This window comes from Tympanuchus pallidicinctus, unplaced genomic scaffold, assembly GCF_026119805.1.
Source record: "Tympanuchus pallidicinctus isolate F22 unplaced genomic scaffold, pur_lepc_1.0 scaffold16, whole genome shotgun sequence".
Taxonomy (NCBI): domain Eukaryota; kingdom Metazoa; phylum Chordata; class Aves; order Galliformes; family Phasianidae; genus Tympanuchus; species Tympanuchus pallidicinctus.
The window spans coordinates 25,697,232-25,718,411 of record NW_026294679.1 but is presented as its reverse complement, the minus strand read 5'-3'; the positions used below and the strand labels follow the sequence as shown (position 1 = coordinate 25,718,411).

The 21,180-nt window shown below is 38.7% G+C and overlaps 1 long non-coding RNA gene across 1 annotated transcript in view; it reads left to right on the top strand.

Moving 5' to 3' along the window:
- Nucleotides 1–12,570, top strand: part of LOC128078129 (uncharacterized) — a 63,603-nt gene extending 51,033 nt beyond the window's left edge. Inside the window, exons 2-3 of the long non-coding RNA XR_008205304.1 lie at nt 6,995–7,168; nt 12,072–12,570. This is a non-coding gene — a long non-coding RNA (uncharacterized LOC128078129). The remainder of the gene's footprint in view (nt 1–6,994; nt 7,169–12,071) is intronic.
- Nucleotides 12,571–21,180: the final 8,610 nt, after the last annotated feature.

The window sequence follows — 21,180 nt, the reverse complement described above, 5'->3', positions numbered from 1 at the left end:
CTTGCTGGGCTCCATCAGGAGCACCTGTTAGCAGGAGGAATTCCTCCCTGCTGAAGCTGAGACCTTTTTCCCAAAAGGGAGATACTAGTGAGTGTTTCCCTTGGCTATTGCTGGAGCTTTCAAACTTCAAAGCATCAAAAGGAATCCTAACAGACTTGTGATGTGCGGCACTAACACGCAACACAGCAGCAAGGGAACCAAACCAGAAACACGAGATCGTCCAAAGAGATGAGAGAAACAGGATTGTACAAAACCAAAACCACAGTGGAAATCAACTCTTTTTGTATCCCAGATGTTGATTTGGGAACATGATCATAGAGTATGGAAATAAATACTGCTGGCATGTATTCTTTGTATTTGTTATATTTACATATGCATGATATTATTACTCTTGTTGCTGAGTAGGATTTGAGAAGGGTCAACAGAGCTTGATGCCATGAATCAGTTATGCATATTCCCTTAAATTAAGGATTATAGATCTTGTCATGCTTTCCAGCCACGTAAAATTTGCCAGCCATTGGTAGAACAACCTGAAGATTACTTTTTGATCATTTGACAGTTTATTTGCAATTGTTCTCTTCTGTCCCATTGGTTGTTCATTCTACTGGCTCAGAGAAGTATTTGTTGAAATAAAGCTCTTATGCCTTGATAGCACAGACAACATAGAGCAGAACGGATGTTGCTTACACAAGTAATAACTGCAAAATAGCCATTGACTTAAAAGATGTGTGACTTGTGCAGAAACTTTAAAGCACTGAAGGTGGCCTAAACCAATTTTCTCTGCCTACTGAAAATGACAAAGCTTTTAAGTATGTTATCTTTGGATCCTCTTAATGCTAAATATATATTCCCTGTTTCTTTGTCTTTGGGAGAAATTAATAATGTTAGTTCGGGCTCTGGGATACAGGTTAAGGGAGAAAAGGAAGATGGAGAATTTCAAGAGGCATGAGTAAACCATCTGGTAGCAAAGAAGTTTATGGACACTTATTCCGTTTCATAGCACTTTTTGTTTGCAGATCTGTCGCACTGAGAAATTACACAAGCTCATGGAAGATGTTACAGAAAATGTGTAGTCAAGAGATGACCTTCTCTGGGACATCCAAAAGTTACTGAGTAGGTCTTTATAACAATACTTAAGATGTTTTTATTTGTAAGCACATTTGTGATAGTGCAAAGCCAGATTCACTTAGAACGTTCAGAGTTGCATTAGAAGCTAAGCTAAGATACTCGTATCAAGGAAGGATTTTTATTGAGCAATAAAAACATATTGAAATACATGCTCTTAATGCTATCTGAGTTATGATTATCAGATCTATATCTTTATTCAATTATTTTGGTCACACTGAGCAACATTTATGTCATAGCACAACAGCTGTGTTCATTGGCATGCTCTGACTGCAGTCTTTGATGATTGTGATTCTTGTTTGCTCAGCTTTCTCCTTAGTGGATGATGCTATTTATTCTCATACTGAAAATTCAAGTTGGCTTTGTATCACTCGGTGTGACATTTTGATATTTTCCCCTAAGATGTGACTAACAGTGAGATAATTCAGGAAAAGCAAAATCTAGGATGTTGCTTGGTAAACAAGTTGTGCTTGTAAATGCAAAGTGAAGACTGCTCCTGATTTCTTTATTGTGCTTCTCTGTGTGACAGCATCCTGCATCTTGTTCATACACAACTGCTGCCCTGTTCACTGCTCACGCTGAACAGCAGTTACAGTAATGTCAGTATTTTCATTCGCTTGGGAAGGAGTTCTTGATTTATTCACATTACACGTACTCAGAAATGGAGCAAGTACTGTCCTCCATAAATTACTGCTACCTTAATTGCCAGTCTACTGATGACAGGCAAATTCAGGTGCAGATGTTTACACTGGACTCTGCTGAACCTGTTCAATCTTGGTTCATAGAACAAATCTGTAATCAATGCAAAAAAAAGGAGAAACTACTTTATAAAGACTGAATGCATATTGAATTTATGCATCCTATACAACATGCAATTCATAAAATGTTAAAAAGGAATATCTATGTCACTGTTCTGAATTCTGTACTGGAATTACTTTGTCCTTGAAAAGCTTGGTAAGGGCCGTCTCCCACAGAGGCTGAGTAATAACTAGCTTTAAAAAAGGATTAGCACATGTGGAGTTTCATAGAGTGTGGTCTAATCCTGATTACGACTTTTAGGTTCCATCAAAGTGTAAAAGAAGATGGGAAGTGAATCAGAAACCTCCTGAGGTAATATCAAAGTTGTTGTAGTAACAGGAATATTTGAGAGGACAAATAAGGCTGTTGAATATTGAAACACATTTTCCATTGTAAGTTGACATAACTTTTTAATTGCACTCATAAAAGGTGCAGCATAACAAATGAGTTATTAAGGTCCCAGAAGCAGCTGTTGTCTGTGAACAATCAGATTCTGCTAGCTATTGCATCGTTTTCATGGCTAACTGGAGGCTTTTATAGTTCTAAGCAAAGTAAAACCTTCTGGGTCTTTGCTGAAGCTGCATGCCCCGACTGTTCAATCCAAAATGAAATCGTGCTACAGGAGATGTGGACTTTTCAACTTCTCCTATGGGTGATGTGGTCTCTTTGACTCCCCACAGAGGGATGAACCCCACAGTTTCCTAGCTTTACTGTGCTGGAGAAGAAACTGATATCCACTTGTGAAACAGGTGCCCCTGATATGGGGGACTCCAGGTTCGGTATGTCCACTATCTGTGTAGCTGTGTTCTCCTATAGAGGTGGTGGTTCAGTGGGGAGGGCAAGGGTACCTACTGCTTGACTTGAGGCCTCACCCTTCTGTACATCCCCAAAGGCCTCAGAAAAATGTTATAGCTCCACTTTGAACAGGTTATCTTTGTGATACATTGCTGCTGTTAGTCCAGCGTGATTTCCTGCTGTCATTCAAAGAGCCGCAAGCTAACAGTGCTGTCATTGCACTGCTGTGGAAAACAGATATTTCTGCTGACCAGCAGCCTCTGTAAAGGCAGCTAAGTAGAGACCTGTCCACTGATCATCAGCCTGTTGTGCTTACAGGTTGTCCAGTGGCCTGGTCTGATGGGGCAAATAACAAATTTCTCTGTTGCCTATGTGTATAACCAAGATGTTATAGTCACAATATAATTGTGTATAATCAATAGATATCAAGATGTTATAATTGCAATATAATCAAGAGAGTAAGGCAAAGCAGACAATGATCACAAAAAGAGAATAAGTGGAAGAGCTTACCCTTGGGTTGAGCTCACCAGCAGATACCAAAAGAGGGGATCTCCAGAAGAGATCCTTCCCTGCTGGCAGTCAGCTCTTAAATAGGTCTAGGAGAGGTGCAGCCAGGCTCCACCCCTTCCGGTAGCACAGGTGAATTGCCTTCACCTGTGCTCCTCTGGCTGACTCAAGGCTCACCTCAGGTGATCATCAGAGGTTCAGGCTGTGACTCAGCAGTTCCCATACACTATGGTTCTGTGAGACAGCTCCAGACAGCCAGTTAGTGGGATTGCTGTGGGAGAGTACTCACTCTACCTGCTTTAGAAGAAACTATATTATCCTGGATAGGGTGCCACGCTCAAGCACTGTTTGAGTACATTTGCTAATGATTAGCTATCACTATTATGGCACTGGCATAGTTTGTTCCCACATCTTTCAAGTAGCTGCTGTTACTTCAGCACCTTCTCAAAAAGGTCAAGAAATCTGTAAGGCCAATTCATAAACCTGGTGGGGGATCCAACTTCTTTAGGAGTAGAAGTTCTTATGATGGCAAAATTCTGAAAAGTAATGAACTAATAAAACAAATTTATCATGGTTACAACCAGTTGCAGCCACAGCACAAAGAGTAGAAGCTTGTGGGGAATTTAATTCTGTGTATTCATGCACAAAGAGCATATACTTTAACAGGACACAGATATGTAATGGAGTGGGAATTGTAGTTATAATTGTTTGTGCTTACTGAGAAGTTACGGAATCAGTGTATACAGTACTTGATCATCCAAGCTATTGATTTCGTTTTCGTTTCTCAGTTTTAACTATATTTACGTTGGATGCAGGGTTCAGCACATGAAATTCTTCATTGCTTTTTGTATTTCACAATATGACAAAAATCTTACCTGAAAATAGAAATCAAAGATAAAATTCAGGCAATTTGCATCTGCGCTGTCTTCAGAAAGGCTACACGTGTCTAGTCAAGAAGCAAACTTTCTGCCATGTTTTTAAGATTTGATCTTTTATCTGCAGTGAAAATATTTTTTCTGTAGTGTAAGAGATTATTTCATTTCAACCAAAAAGTTATCACAAGGCCGCAAAAATGATTGACACTTCGCAGTATCAGTCTTTGCAGCTTATTTAAGTCAAAATTCAAATGCTCCTTTGATCTGAATGCCTCTTTTTGGATTTGTATAAACACATGCAAATGGGCCTTCTTCCTTATTACAAACTGTACGTTTTCCTGTCTTATTCAAGGTCATTCTTCTTTCAAGGTAGCCTTTAAAAAACTTGCATCAAATATCTTGTTTTGTTTGCAGGTAAAAATTTATCTGAGACATTATAATAAAAAAATATTTTGAAGTGTTTTTATTGTGTTTTTTTCCTTCTCTTTTTGAGGATTTTCAATGGTTTCCTCTATGATTACTGGTTAAGTCTTCTGGAAACCGGATCCATATGCTGTTACATTCCCTAACAAAGTTATCCTAATTCAAGCTGAGAGAGATAGTTAAGCAGAAATGGTTGTGTTTTTTGCCAGTGCCCAATCCTTAAACCCGCGGTCTTAATAGCAGTCTGCCTCTGGAAGGAAAGCATTATCTCATTTCTTCCTCAAAGTTTGAAATTCTTCTCTTTGTCTATCCTTATGTTTCCCAACACTCACTGGTCAGCTCCCTTTCATTTTAAGTGTTGATTATTACACTATGTGCCCTTGCTGTGGAGAAATATAAAACTATAGCAGGTTATTTGCCTACGTTTTGTAGTGACACAATCCATCTCTTTTAGAACACAGCACTGCCTGTGCTGTAATATCTAGGTAGGACAGTGAGCAAATGTGTGGCATTGCAGGGAAGTAGGACAACAGCATAGGAATTGAAGATGTTATTCAGCTGCTTGCCAGCAGCCTCTTGAGTTAACAACAGTCTGGTAGTTGTGGGTTAGTCCGGGTTTCTGATCATGGATCTGTGGCCTGGTTTGTCTCATTAGCAAGTCCTGGGCAGCCCACAGATGCTTCTGGTATGGAATGTACATGCCTAGCAAGAAATCAGTCTTTCTGTTCTGTCCCAGCTGATGCAGGACACGGAGGTAAGCTGGCAGTAGGATGGGAGGGCTGTGTGTCTCCTTGCAGGCAGGAGGGAGCAGCTCCTTCGTGTGAGGGCTTGTGTGCCTCCGTAGAGCGTATGGAGACAGGATGCACAATTTAAAAATATGAAATGCTGAAAATGTGGAGAGTGACTAACATATACATTTAAAACTTTATTTTAATTCTGTTATCACAGGTATATCTTATGGTGTACTGCCATATGTGTGCTACCTGCCTATGACCTAAATTTACTGTTCTACCTTCCACATAATTAATGAAATGTCTGAGTACGAAGTCAAGTCATATTACTGAAGCTACAAATGTTGTTATTAACTTGTTATCTAATTTGCATAATGAAATCAGATGGCTTTAGAATATTTAAGCATTTTTATTTTAGATGTAATTGTCATTGTGTCTTTAATTATTAACTCAAAAAAAGTTACAAGAATAACACGTATGAACTTTTTGGAATGATTGATTTAAATAAAAAAGCCAGAGGAAATTAAATGTCTTGAACTGATGTGATCTGGCATCAATGAAGGACAATAATGGTTTTAAAACTCATTTTTTTTAGCCTTAAGCTTATTTCTAGCACTGATGTTAAAGTAGGAAATAAGTTTAAAGTATAAATATAAATGTGCCCTGTGTTAGACTTATGGAAGGTCTCTATGTGCAGATGATTGAGTGATCTTGAAAATAGTGTAGGAACCAGGTAATTTTTACTTAAATGTGCTTTAACAACCCAGTTGGGGCTAAGAATTGGACTTAGTCTGAAAATATAGATATTATAAAAGGAACCTTTACATGTAAATGTGGTAATTAAATAAGGAAGTATTTGACTTAATGCACAGCTATTTGTACTCAATTTTCAGCTGTAGAGCATATTTTTGCACACATTGTGCTCTGCCTTATCAGCTCTCGAATGTAACATCTTTCAAAAATGTCTTCTAGCTCTAAGTGGACTGCAGCAGATCTACTGAGGTCTGACCCCTCAGGAAGTTGCAGATAATTTATAGGCAGAATTGTCCTGCCTTTGTCTGGAGCATCTTCCAAAAGGCACTGAAAGAACATAATTAAAAACCTGGTGACCCTACTGAAATCAGACAAAAACCTCATTTCAGTCAGGTTTTAGGAGCCTCAGCTCACTCAAGCACTAGCTTGAATGAACTGCACTGTTCATAACCAAGCTTCTTGCAGTACTGTGGAAACTGACTTAAGTAAATGTTGTAAAAAAGGACTCTCAGATTCTGATAGGAAATGATTTGAAGTAAATAGCATTGGCTTGAGAGGAAATGCCCTACCAAAGCCTATTCAAACAAAGTCCTGCAGCACTGGCCATAGATACAGTTCTGGAGTGTGAACACTTGTATTGCTAAGGGCCTGCCATAAAATGGTAACTGAACAGAATAAAAAAGCGTGGGCAAAATGCTGAGGTGAAGAATGCCTGCAGCAAATGACAAATTCTGCGGTTCTCTAATTAGGAGAACTGTATCCAGTGGTAGTCTAAATCCACTGATGTAAAGCTGACTTACCATATCTTAGTATTTTTATCTTTTGTATTTTTCTGTGAGCGTGTCTCCAGTAGTTGCTTCATAGGCCCTGCAGAGGATAAGCTGCCAGATTTAATTTCCTGTGCTTTGCTACCAGGTCTCACAGCAGTACTTGTGTGTTCTAGGGCTGAAGATCACCTAGAATCATGCATTTCTCTTTTCCTTCCAGTAAATGTTGTGCTGCATTTGGAGAAGTTTTAGGTTGCTGACCTAAAGAGAAGATTTCCATGTGCACTGAGATTCAGGACAGAAGAGACTTGCAGCAACCTTCTGAGAATCTGCAGCTCCTGCACAGAAAAAGCTGCAAAGGCAAGCAGGGATCGGACCCAGCCAAACTTCCCAGGTACTAAAGAAGCAAACTTCCTAGGGAGCACAGAACAAACCTCATGCAGTTTGCTGCAAGCCAGAAGGCAGAGCTGTTAAACCTGTGAAGTAAGAACATATCCTGATAAAGAAATCAATTCTGAAGCATTATTCAGTCAGAGCCCCAATCACTCTGAGAGTAAAATGTACCTCTTGCTTTTCTGGTCTACTTAAATAGCAGAAAGCCAGCCTGTACTCTCAATGGGCATGGATGACTATTTTATCTGGGTTTGGACTGAAGGTTTAGTTTGGAGCTGAGAAATACTTGTCAGTGAAAGCTTTTATTGAAATTGCTAACTTTCCTTAAAGGTTATGACTCAGTAGAAAAATATTTCATGAAGTCAGTGCATTCCCAAGAAAAATCTTTCAAGAAAAGTACTTGTTCAGCTTTACTTCTGTTCCATACAACATAAGAGGGTGGTTTTTTTTTTTTTTTTTTTTTTTTTCCCAAGATAAGCATTTTTGTATTCCAAGCTGTTGAAATTAATAGTCCTTTGACTGTTGTACCTTACGGTTTCTTCAGTTTTTACAGGTAGCTATTTTAGAAGCTCAAAATCCATTAAATACGGATGGAACAGCTGCTATAGTGAATGTACCCCTTGATGCAAGCAGCATAAAACCTGAGGAGGTCTGGAAACTGAAAACTTACCTTACTTCGAGGTGTTGGAAACCCAGTGGGAGAACCCCACATAGGTGCTGTTAACAGCCTGTTCTAAAAAATACAGTCCATAAAGTGAGGCTTATAGAAAGTGTTCAGGCATATGTTTTCAAAGGCAAAAATTAGATAGGGAGATTGAACTTTGTATTTGCTTATGGTGAAGAAAAGAACAAAGTATTATTAGCAAAGATCTGGGCTGGAACTGGAATGTAATCCTCTCAGCTGCATTTTCCTACTCAACTGATCTTCAGAAACCAGCAGTTGCAGTGTGGGGAACGCAACATTAGGAACATTCCTTTCTCCACTCAAAATCTATTACTTAGGCAATTAAGTACAAGCAAAATGCAGAAAAAAAAATGGGTCTCAAAGTGTCTGCCTTTTAATACTCATTTATATGAACTGGAACTTTTCTCTACTTGTAAAGCTAATATCTTTACTACCTGATGTGGAGGGGTGTCCTGCCTATGGCAGGGCATTGGAACTAGATGAGCTTTAAGGTTCCTCCCAGCCTAAACCATTCTATGACTTTATGATACTTGCCTTTAAGTATTTAATGCTGACTCTAGTGCATTTTATAAAATGTGCTGAAAACAAAAACAAGGAAGAAATGGATGGCAATAACAGCACAAAGTGACAAAGATTATTGCTTCAGGCTCTTTTTTTCCCTTTAAAACGGCATCTCATACAATGTGGATAAAGGTGGGTGGTCTTCACATGGATCACCATCAAAATTTTCAACTACAGCTTCTCAGTATTTCTCCCTAGGTACAGACTGGCTTGCATTAATCACTGGAGAATGACATTAACTCTGTTCAGCATTTCTTCAGAAATTTGAAGCAGAAAAGATGTCTTGCATTGTGCTGTTGACAGATGTTCCAGTATGAAACATTTGAGAAGGGTCCAAAAATGATTCACCCCCAACTTAGAAGGCAAGAAGCTTGTGGTATTATGAAACCTATCAAGGTGATATACTAACAACAGTTCTGTGATTGAAATGAGATTTTTCAGTCATCTGGACAAGGACAATTTTCCCAGAACTGTTGTTTTGCTTTAAGACACACACATAAATATTTTTGCGTTTGTTTTTTTGAAAAGCAGCAACAACAAAGTTACTATTGAATAGTCATTGATTCCTCAGAGAATTAAGAGAAAAGAGGGAAAAAAAAAAAAAAGATTGTGGAAAGGTTGCTGTGGAAACAAGAAAAGGAACAGTTAAAAACATCTTTGAGGTGATAGGTCAAGAAACTTAGATTGAAAATCTGCTGTGTTAATTATAACCAAAGGAACTTAGGGACATATTCATGCCTTTGTTTTTTTTTTTTTCCTTGTGTGGAAAAGTTCAAGATTAAATACAGCATCTGCTTTGTTAAATGCATATATTTTCCATAAAATTGTAGATGGCTTTATGCCAATGAAGCAAAACTGATGAACAAATTAATTCTTTAATTGAGAAAAACTAATGAAGAAATTAGAAATTGTGGTAGCAAGGATATACTGGATTAAAGAAAACAGTTCATTTTCTTGCTGCTCACAGTGTGTGCTCTGCAAAGAGGTATTGATTTGCGTGGTCAAGTACATCAGCAAATGTGTGAGGAGTGCCTCGTGAAAAAATGTTGTCTGTACTGGTGTATCTGCTCTCTGCAGTTTGTTGAATGGGATGTCTAGTAGCAGAAAATTTTATTGTGGCTCCCAAGGATGCAATGCCGTATAGGGATATTTTGTGTTGGCAATGCTGAAATCCATATTAGAAGTTCCAGCAGGATACATCACGTGTTCCTTTTTATAAACCCTGGCTGATGTGCTATAGCAAGATCACCAATAAGTGGTAGAAGGAGAAAGGCAGGTAATTCATAACATCTCAAATAGTGCCATCTGAGAGCTGCAAGCACGAGTTCTAGTGGGGCAGGATTTATGGCTCATTACGTACTCTGATTGTTTTGTGCTTTTTCTTTTGCAGAGCATAGTTATTGCTGAATCTGATGTCAAGTTTGTATTTTGGATCTTGGTCATGCTGTGTTTTGAATGATTTTCAAATATGTGTTGAAGGATGTAGGGATGTAATAGAACTGTCCTATGGGAAGCCTACTTCTAGGAAAGGGCCAGTATGCAGGCATAAAGAAGAGAGACCGCTATTTCCCCACAGAATATCTTCATTCTTCAGTTGTATTGTTACTGTATTTGTAGACAGATAAGCCTGATGGATAATTAACATGCTGTTATGTGCTCTGGAATGTAAAAAACAAAAAAACAAAAAAAAAAACCAAAAACAAACAAACAAAAAAACCAGGTAGACATGAGCATAGTTGATATCGTTCTTCGAAGAAATGATATTCTTATTACTGCTCCCAGGGGTATGTTCCTCAGAGGCTGCGAATAAAGGATGTCAGCTGGCTTCCTCAATCACAATGAGCAAAATATCAAATGGATTCATTTTGCTTTATACAATTAGGAAAAATGATGTTCAGGAAGGAGAAGCATTAATGAAATTCAGAGTTCTGAGATGGACTTTTTTGAGGCAGTTTTTAAATGCCTGCATGCCAGTCCTCTACCTGCAGTCCTTTGCACAAGACGTTGTTTTGGTAATGAGATGAGACTTATTACGAGACTGAAATTAATTTCTCTTTGTTAAATTTATCTGTGTAGAGCAGTTATAAAATTGCTTACAGCAATCAAGATCCTGGTGGCTTGCCAGCTTTTTAACAGATAAGCAGTTTTGAAATAATTATTTTCCAATAGTGTCATTGAAGTTGAGAAGGTTTTTATTCCTCCTACTCTTTCTGCTTTCTTTTTAATTAAATACTGGGGAGGGGGGGAAGATATGGTTCTAAAAATGTGTAATGAACAGGCCGTGAATACCAAGTATGAATATTGTACTTATTTCTCCTTTCAAGCATTCCCATGAGACACTGCAAAACTTAGCACAACTTCTGTACTCTTCTGTTTTACAAAATAAATTTTTGGTGGTATTATTTAAGGTATGCTGTAACTCATCAATAGTCCTGTTGGGTAAATCTGTCCATGTGTGATGCAAAAATACTTGCACGCATCTTTGTATTTAGCTGTGAAAGTACCTCAGTGCTCTAAAGTTATGCAGAAACTGAAATTATGGAAAACTAATTAATGGACATGCTAAAACGCATTTCACGCCTCTAATCAAATGCCTGTACCTAAATGCAAATTTACTGTGCAAATAGAAAGGAAAATGAGGAGCATATTTATCTCCCTTTGGGGTTATCTGATTTTTGTAGCAGCACTTGAACCCAGTTGCAGTGTGGGGCATGCAGGGCACAGTGAGCCTGGAGGGGCTGCAGGCCACTTGCTCAGGGGGGTGCTGTGGGGCTGAAGGAGGACACCAGGACTGGATTTCCTCCTGGCAGCTGTTGGCCAGTCTGGAAAGAGTCATAGAGTGCCTCCCTGTGCAGGACATGACGGTGCAGGCAGGGGACAGAGGGGCAGAAGAGATGCTTGCAAAGGCGAAGGCACAAGTATTGCTCTGATGATGAGAGCTGTTCCCCCAGAAAGGGCAGGGCACGACTACATGACTACATGCATGGCAGTGGGAGAGCAGCACTCACTGCTGCTCTTGGTTAGGCAGAGAGTGCTTTTTGCTCTGGGTGGAAAGGAGCATGAAAAAAAAGAGATAGATTGAGATATTTAAGAGATAATATGCAAGAAGATCTGTGGTACATGTTTCCCAGACCAGCAGGAGGTGTGAGTGGACTGCAAATCACTTGTTTGGATTTATGAGAGTGCAGTCACTGCAAGTTAAACCTTGCTCATATCTACGGGTTGTTACTTTCCAAGTTCAGTGACACACCTACTATATTTCTTGTTTTTTTTTTCTTCCTCTTCTGCATGAAAAAAAGAGAATTATTGATAAGTTAGAAAAAAAACCTGGACAGACTGTCATTTTCTAAACCTTCAAACTTTCTAAAATATATCCTCAAAGACATGAATAAAAGGTTTTTATGAGAGGAACAGAATTGTGGGAAATGGACTATATTGATCAGTGAAACTGGGTGGGAATGAAATGAATTTACTATCTTTATTCATTTTTTTTCTTAAGAATGATTTTGGTATATTTGCAATGCAATAGCTTTTATAAGCAATGACAAAGCATAATAGCTAACAAAATGTTAATAGAAAGAAACATGATTTAGGTATTGTATTATAGATGCAAGTATATGGAAGCACCTATTCTTTGTCTTTTTCATTTCTCTTACAGAGACAACAGTGACAGGCTTTTCTATCTAACGGCCCTAAAACTCCAGGAAAGAGATATCTTTGTAAATCCCTCACCGTGTTATCAAAAATCAACATTTCTCAACCCTGTGAAGACACAGATGTGCCAGAAATACTGAATGGACCAGAAAAGCCAGAGCAGGCACCAGCCAGCCTGCAGTGGTTTTTGACCATTTTTAAACAGATTGGTAAATTTATTAATTTATTCAACTACTGGATTAAAGCTAGGTGCAGTCAGGAGTCCCTGAGACTATATGCGTGTGTATTCCTATTCTTATTCTTCCTTGGTGCTCCCTAAGCTAAACAATCAGACCTACACTGTGTCCTTCAAAAAACACTGTTAACCTGAAATAGAAACTCCAAAGCAGCGGATTAGAAACTTCAAAGCAATCCCTCATTTTCTTTTTTTTTTTTCTCCCCTGTATTCAGGTATCCCTTTGGGATTTAGTTGTCATTGTGTATTAGCCGTAATAAAATTCATACATCTCTGTTTTTTCAAGGGGAATTAACCTGCATTGAAATGATCCTGCCAGTTCCAAATAGCTATGTGGTCAGATGAGAACATACCTTTCCCACTGACACTCTTTGTTCTCCCTGTTGCTACTCTCAGCAGATACACATTGTGGTGAAACAGCTGTAAGGAACAAGCTGAAGGCTGGCTCTTAATGCGTTTAGTTTATAGAGATGCGTTTTTTGGCATTTGATTGAGGATCTTCTAATTTTACAGCTGATGTGAAGCTACGGTCTTCTTGCTATGGCAAAGAACGAGAAGGAAGAAAGTGCAGGCAGGTGATGAGAAATGTCCTGAGAAGTCACTGGCGTTGCCTTCTGCATGGCTTCACAGATGTTGAGAGGGATTTCTCAATAACAGCAGGGAAGTGGTGCTAGCAGTGCAGGGTGCCTTTGTCTTGAGAGGAAGCAGGGGAGGAAAAGTATCGCTGTTAAGATGCAGGTCATAGAGGGAGTTTGTGTGGAGTTGGGAGACATAGGGGGCATTTATGAGAAGGGGGTGCTGGCAGTGGTGGAGGGGTCTGTTGAGCACTCAGTAGGGCTTCGGACTCAAATTTGTCATAAAAAAGGGCAGCACAGGAAACAAGCTGGGGTAGACCTGAGCAGGTAACAGTGGTGATGATAGTTCTTATGTTATCTGAGTAAGTTAGGCTGCAGAAATTGCCTTCTGGAAAATAAATTTCCAGGCACACTAGAGAAGTTTTAAGGTGGGCAATACACCGTGAGTAGGACTTTTACCAAAATCTCCTCTTGGCTTCAGTGTGCTGTTTGCCCACTGGCAACGTGCAGCATGAGAGAAATTGCATGTGGGTGCCCTGGAGGGCTTGCAGTAGTGTCCAATCCTTGTGTGCTCCTATAGTTGCCTTGGCTTGGGAAGTCAGCAGGAGTGCTAAGGCTATGAGATATGCTGTTTCTGGCAGGCTGCATCTCTTTGTTGATCACTTCATTAGCCAGAGCAATAAAAACAAGCAGGAAAGCAGACGTAGGCAGTTAGGCTTTGGCCTGACCATAAGACTTTCTCAGCTGTAAGAATAATTTCAGAAGAGCAGACTAAGGGAAATAGTTTGCTTAATAACTTACAGCATCTCATCAGCCACATATCATACAACACAATTTTATGAACTGTTGCACTTTGACTGGATATAAATGGATTGTAACTGATAAGCCATAAAAAAATAATAGCTACTTTTAAGATTTCTAGAAGAATAAAAAACATTGCAGTAATGAAAAAGCTGACATTTTCAAGATTGATAAAACAACAGAAAAATGTATTAGTGGAACAGCTATGTATATTCTTGCAGTATAACAGACCTATCATCAGAAGATAGCAAATGTAACAGGGTGAAAGTAATCAAAAACTCAGGAAATTGAAAGTGGGAGCATGCAAATCTGTTAAGAGATTGAAGAAGGTATTATCTGAAACTACCTGAAAACTAGTACTTGGGCAGATTTGCATTTCCAGATACTATTAGTTTGGTCATTGTGTGAGGCTGTTCAAAATCATCTACTGCATCTACTTACATGTTGAGAGCGAAAATCTGAACCTGTGCTCTTTTATTGGGATTTGCTGTGTAGAGTATTTAATTGGCCATTTTCCATTCAAGCTAAATCGAAGTTTTATAAACCTCGAAGTCATTTCATTTTCATGAATTCCATCCTCCTCTGCCCTCTCAGAAAGGGTGTAGCCATTTGCTTGTGACAGAAAGTATCAAAGGGGAAGTCAAACAATGTGTGGTCTAATCAATATCCGTAAGTGAATGTCATTGAGTAATTGAACAGCATCCTCCAAGGAATTTTTCTTTGCAACCTGTTACTGTAATGAGTCAGCATAGCAGAACTGGTCTAGACAGAAGATTAAAGGCCTCTGGTAAAAATGAGCCTTTTTCAAATGTGAATTCAGGAAATACTGGAACAGAGCACTATTTTTGTTCTTAATTAGATGCAGCCTTCTTTCTAAATCAGCACCAGTATTTTCTTAAATTAAGAAATGCAGTAAACACTAGAATTACTGATGACATTATGTAACTGTACCATGGCTAGTTATCTCTATGCCCCTCTTATTTTTGAAGACTTGTTTACTGAGGTCAACAGTAAAATTTCATTAATAATTAAATACTTAATTTCTTTAAGGAGAAAAAGTAAGATAAACACAATTTTCTTAGGTAATTTGTGATTATAAATGGAATGACTTGTTTAAAATCAATGTTGATAAATAATGTATAGCATTCTTTTTCAGTTACCCTATAAATATAAAGCTGATTGAAAAAAACAGAAAATATACTAAGGGCAATATATCTGCAAGCAGTGATAAGATTTGTGTGTATGTTCCAATTTATATGAAATTGATTTTATCCTGCCACAGGCAAAGGAAGGATTGTATCAATCAACCAAACATATGCACTAGCAGCGGAACACTTAACTGCAACCTGACTCACTGTGGCTCAGGGTCCCTCCCTCTTGTCAGGGCCTTCTGACTCTCCTTTGCCATGAGTACTGTTCTGCACAGCTTTGCACAATAAGGACCTACATTTCACAACTATTCTTTTGAGCAGCTCCTTCTACGTTTTATGTATCCCACGAAGCAATTTTTTGCTGCTCAGAAGCAGTCTGTGTGCATGTCATGTGCAAGAGCACTTTGTGTACCTGAGACAGTAACTGGGCTGCTATGTTTCTGTTGGTAGATGGTGCTGAGAGGGAAAGAAACTTAGAGCAGGTAGAGGGGGAAATTTTAGTGCTATGGCATGCAGCTAAATGAAGTTCTCCAATCTTCATAGTCCCTGAAGTCTGTATCACCAAGGTTATTAAGGTCAAAATTCTCAGCTGATGAAAATAAGGACAGACCAAATACAGTTTATTCGTTCAGAGTTTTGACCTCATGTGGCTGAAATAACTTTTAGTTGTTGCAGTAGGCCTAACAGATTGTGTGAATCTGATCAGTACTTCCTTTTGTTGTGTCTACACCCACCTTACTCCCCACATCAAAGAACTGTATATAAGAAAGAAACTGAACAGAAAATTGGGTAAATATTTTTCATCTGGTGCATATGCACAGCTGCTGTTATTGCACCCGATTCTGTTAGTTGCATCAATATAAACCTAAATGCAAGAAAATCTGTTTCTGATTGATGCTGATGAGCAGCATCTGTAAAACAATCAGAGCTATAGAAGAAGTGGAAAGTTGCAGGTGACAGATTTTGAGGCAAAGTGCAGCTCATCTCCTGGAACATGCAGCAACATTTCTTAGAGAAAATTAAATAAATACTCTTCTTTTTGCAGATAATCTGTGCTTACAGTTGAAGGTGTATGATATTGTTTTTAAGATGAAGGGTTTTTTGTTTTTCTTTTGAGAAGGAATTAAAAGCTAGAAAATGTGAATCTCTTGAGATTGAGCCTGAGGTGCTCAGCACTGTGGGCCTGTCTTCAGCTGTGAAAGTTTGTTAGGGACTGAGAGAGTAACATCTCTGAACCAATGAAGGTGAATGAAGCATGGAGTGGCACCTCATGGATGAAGAGGGAGTTTGTGTTTTGGGTACAGTGATCCAGAGGAGAAGGTGAAGTATTAAAATAAGATCTGAAACCAGCAGTACTATTGAGAGCTGCTAAACACTGCAGTATTCAGGGAGGGCAATAGATTGTATAAGGTAATGACCAGATTTACAGACTTAAAAAGTGGAAAAATGCACTTAGGTAAAAGCAAGCAATAAGTTCCTGGACAGGTATGTACATACATTATGAACAAGAGAGAATGAGGTTGGGAACACTGCATGGGAGCCTGCTATAAAATCAGTTTCTCTGACCTGGAAACCTTCTGGAAGTGACATTAAGATTAATTATGTGAATGCTCTGGGCTGTTTTATGAAAAAATTCCAGCCCAAATTGTCAAACGCTCACTCCAGAAATCACTTTAGACATGGAGTGCCCCAAAATCTTGTCAGCTTGTGAATTTTGGAAGTGCCAGACAGTGCTGTGTGTGTGTGTACTCGGGTGATCATATGGGGATTTGCCTGTGAAGTGCATTAACTGAAAAGAAGACTATGCAGACAAAAGAGTGTATAGAGACAGCAGAGTGAAAACCAGTGGGTTTGGTGATCTGTGCTTTCACAATATGGTTGTAAAATGAAACAGGATGGATTCACACCCCTTCTAGGGCTAACAATGGATTCTCTTCCCGTTCTCTGATTTTTTGACTTACACTTTTATGTTGGACAACAATCTTGAGAAAGTGAACATATGAGAACTAACAACCTTATGCCTTTGCTGGATGCTCGGAAGATGTTGTCAGTGTTCTGAAGAGGAACAGCATATGGTATAAAATAATAAAAGAACAGTTCCAGAATGACTCTAATGTCACTGACAGTAAGCAAGGTGAGCAAAGCCACTGATTGTTCGTAGCAGGCAGCGAGTAACTCAAGCTGTAAGCAGTCAGTCTTGTAATCAGTGCAGATGGATTATTCAGATTAGAGACAAAGCTCTCTGCTGGAGATTGGGTTTAGTGAGCATTCATTTTGGTGAGCCAGAGAGTAGTAGTGTCTAGTACTGCGCAGATAGAAATCAAACAAGCAAGTAAAGCTTTTAGACACGAAGATTCAGAGGCTGGAAGCAGATTGCCAGGAGATAGTTTCATAAGAATATGATATTATCTTATTGGAATAACCTTGCATTGGTTAATCAGTTTTGTTAGAGCTAGCAAAATATTGTATCTTATTTCCAAATTTTATACATATTTTTTCTTTTTAAGAAGTTGTTTATCGACTAATACTTGCTCATTTATTTCTTGACTTGGAATATTCTCCAGTGTTTTTCCTATCTTTAAGTCCTGTATTTTCAGCCAGTGGAATTATGGCTAGAGCCTGGCTCTTACCAATACATGAAAGCAGGTCCAGTTAATGTCCCAAAGTATTGTATTACTGATTTGGATCATTTTTTATTTATCTTCTTCTGATTTATTTTAATTGAAAGCTCTCAAGAGCAACTGTTTTTCTTAAGTACTAGTTATAAGATAATTCTTAATCATTATTACTAATTATATTGCTTTCAAGCATGAAATTTCTCAGCATCTCCACAAAGATGTCAGTAGGGGAGTTACAGCATGAATACTGCCTAAAGTAGAGCACTTCTGTGGTTTCCATTTTTCAAAGTGTAAACTAAAGTTAAAACAAAATTTATGTCTTTTCTGGCATTACACTTCTTTCACTTTGCCTTTACATGAGATAACAATGGCCCCAAACCTCAAGTACTCTGAGAATGTCTAAGTGACTCATCCTTTTATTTTGTTTGCTTCTCTTACACTGTCTTGATGACCTGCATTTCTTTCAAGTGGAAGAAGGAAAAAAACCTAGATGCTGTTACCAAACAGAGCAGAAAGTCACAGAGCATTGCCAAGGGAAATTTTCAAAGAGGAAGAAGACAGGAATACCCGTTCTTTGTTTCTCTGAAAGATCAACTATGTTACTTTACAAAGGGTTCTATCACCAGCTGACTACTGATAATAAAGTTATTCCGGTGAAATAATGTTATGCTAAGAGTCACCTCCTCCAAAGAGAAGTGGGGAGGAAGAATATTTTCTCATCCACTACCCTGGAGGCAAACAAAAAAATAAGATGTTCTGAAATGTCTTCTATAGAAATAGGAAGGAGAGTACATATATATTTACATAATGGCAGTGACTTATTGCAGAACAGTATTTTGTCTATGTGGAATTGCAGTTCTGAAGGACTTTCTGTGTCCTGTTGGCATCTCACTGAGGGTATCAGTACTTCTCTCCTTCAAGGATGCTGTAGAAGAAAGGCATATTTTCAGGAAAAATGAGGCTTTAGTCTATAAGTCCTTGTGCATGCTTTTTGCTAATATGATCTTTGTCTCCCTTGGGTCTTACTTTCAAAATACTCCTTTACAGTAGTTAGGCTATCATTGCAGGCTAACAGAGGAGAAAGAGAAATAAGATTAATTGTACCCCTGGCAGAATCTCCTATTTCCTCAATTAGTACAAACAGTAGGAGAATCAGCAGCTATCTTGGTTCTCAGGTTCTGACATTATGGGTACAAAGTAGTCGTGACCATTTCAGTTGTCTCAGAGGTGTGCTCCTCCCAGAAGCTATTTGCTTTATTCCTGCCCACATGTTCTGCAGCATCAGCTCCTTTCAAGTGGATTGCCGGACCGAATGAAAAAGCACATTCTCTTCTCTTCCCCAGACAATATTGGTAGAAGGTCACTGAAATTTAAGAGTTCTAGGTAGATTTGGGCTGAAACAAAAAAAGCATGGCCAGCACGTTGAGGGAGATGATTCTGCCCCTCTACTCTGTGCTGGTGAGGCCTCATCTGGAGAACTGTGTCCAGATATGGAGTCTTCAGGAGACATACAGAAGGACCTGTTGGAGCATGTCAAGAAGAGGGCCACAAAAATGTTCCAAGGGATGGAACACCTCTCTTATGTGGACAGGTTGAGAGAGCTGGGGCTGTTCAACCTGGAGAAGAGTAAAGCTTTGAGGCGACCTGATAGCGGCCTTTCAATATCTACAGGGGAGCTACAGGTAAGAAGGGGACAGACTCTTTTAGCAGGATCTATTGTGAAAGAACATGGGGAAATGATTTTGTCTTAATGATGTAGATTTAGGTTAGATGAAAGGAAAAAAGTCTTTTACAGTCAGGGTGGTAAAGCGCTGGAAGAGGTTGACCAGAGATGTGGTTGATGCCCTGTCCCTGGAGATTTTCAAGGTGAGGCTGGATCAGGCCCTGGGCAGCCTGATCTAGCTGTGATGTCCTTGTTCATTGCAGGGAAGTTGGACTAGGTGACTTTTAAAGGTCCCTTTCAAATCTAAGAATTCTATGATTCTATTTCCTCAAATTTATTTCCTGCTCAGTTCTTCCTATTTCAGATGCTTTTCATGGACAGTGTCAGTCTTTGACCTTCATCATCCTGTCAGCAAAACCAGTTAGTCTAAATGTGAATTAAGGTGGGTAAACTGAAAGGTTTTTGAATCTTTCTTTTATAAGAAGATGGATATGAAAGAGTATATTTTTCATTTTAGCAAAACATCTTTAAGGTAGAATTGATGAAATTGATTTTTCATATATGTATGTATATTTTTTAAATTAGTGAATGTACTTCACTGTGTCGAATTTTTGTTTATTTTAGAGTGGTCTGTAGTCCAGAGAGAAATTTACTGTTCAACTGCAGAAAACACTAACCAATGTCTCATGTGAGTGTCAAAAAACAATTAGATATAAAAGGCAATGTCACAGCATCCTAGGATATATCTTAGGATTCCATATTCCGCATAGGGAATTCTCCCTTGAGGATTAGTTAGCAGTTGAATATTTCTCTTACTGAAAAATCAGGGAGGGAAGAATCCCGTCTATGTGGTACACAACAGTGCATGTGGTACACAACAGTGCATGTTCCTGTTGAGATTTTCAATGTGAGTATTGCTTTGTCTTAACTGACATTTCACTGCAATATCAGTCAAAGGAGTGAACTTTGGATTCTAATCTCCACTTGGAAAAAAAAAATGTGGTTGTTTTAGTACTGGAGTGAGATGACTGAGGTGAGCTAGCTGGTTTCTGATATAGTCCTATGTCTCTTTTCAGCTAGGAGTAAACTACATTTTTAACAGAGGAGTGGATCTGTAACAGGAGTGACAAGTTTGAAAAAATGTCTGTACAGGTTATTGTGAAGAACTGAGTTCTCATTAAACTGAATTTCAAGTGAACTGCCCTCTTCCTCTGCATCTTTACTGTCTTATGTGAAATCTTAACAAATTCCAAAGTATGTGATTTTGCTTAAAGCAAGGAAGAAGTTATTTGAAAACAGTTTAGCTCTGACTGTATTTTGGAGGCATTCCAGAGTAAGTCTTGTATACTGGTATTTATAGACATAAACTAGGAAATAACCCACAGTGGTGCAACAAGTAGCCTGTAAAACATGGGTGGATAAAATGTCCTCAGGTAGCTAAGAAGCTGGCAAGAGGATCTTTGGGTTACTGTATTATATTTCTTATACATAGGAACTGGGGGGCTATCACATAAAGTTTAGGAAATCCTACAAAACTGGAATCACTGGCTAGTGCATCACTAAGAGATGTAGCAAAGAACACGTGTTCAAAGTGGGCTGTCACTTGCTCTGTGGTTCTGTGAAGTAGTCACAAATTATTAAATAGGCTAAAGCTGCATTTGCTGAAGGCAAGAAAAAGTAAAATTAGAAATTGCTTAAAATGACATTTCAGCCAACTAAAACATTTTCTTATAAGGACTCCGTCAGTTTTACCTTCCCATTTTACTTTCTTTAGGCTGAACTTAGTTGAAATGTTTTGTGTCGTAAGTAAAGCTCACTTGTTTCTCAATGGGACAAACCTCTTAGGAAGCGAAAGAAATTCTGAAATAATGTGACATGGGTATGACTAATATACACTATTAAAATCTGATTTCTCTGGGGGAAAAATGTTCAGTGTGAACTGTAGAATAAGTGTGTATGACTTAAAAGCCTGTAACGAGAAATTGAAACTGAGTTTCATACCATTCAGCAGTGAAGGCTTGCAAAAGATCTTGTCTTAAGATGGATCCTGGAGCATCTCCCTTGTGAGGA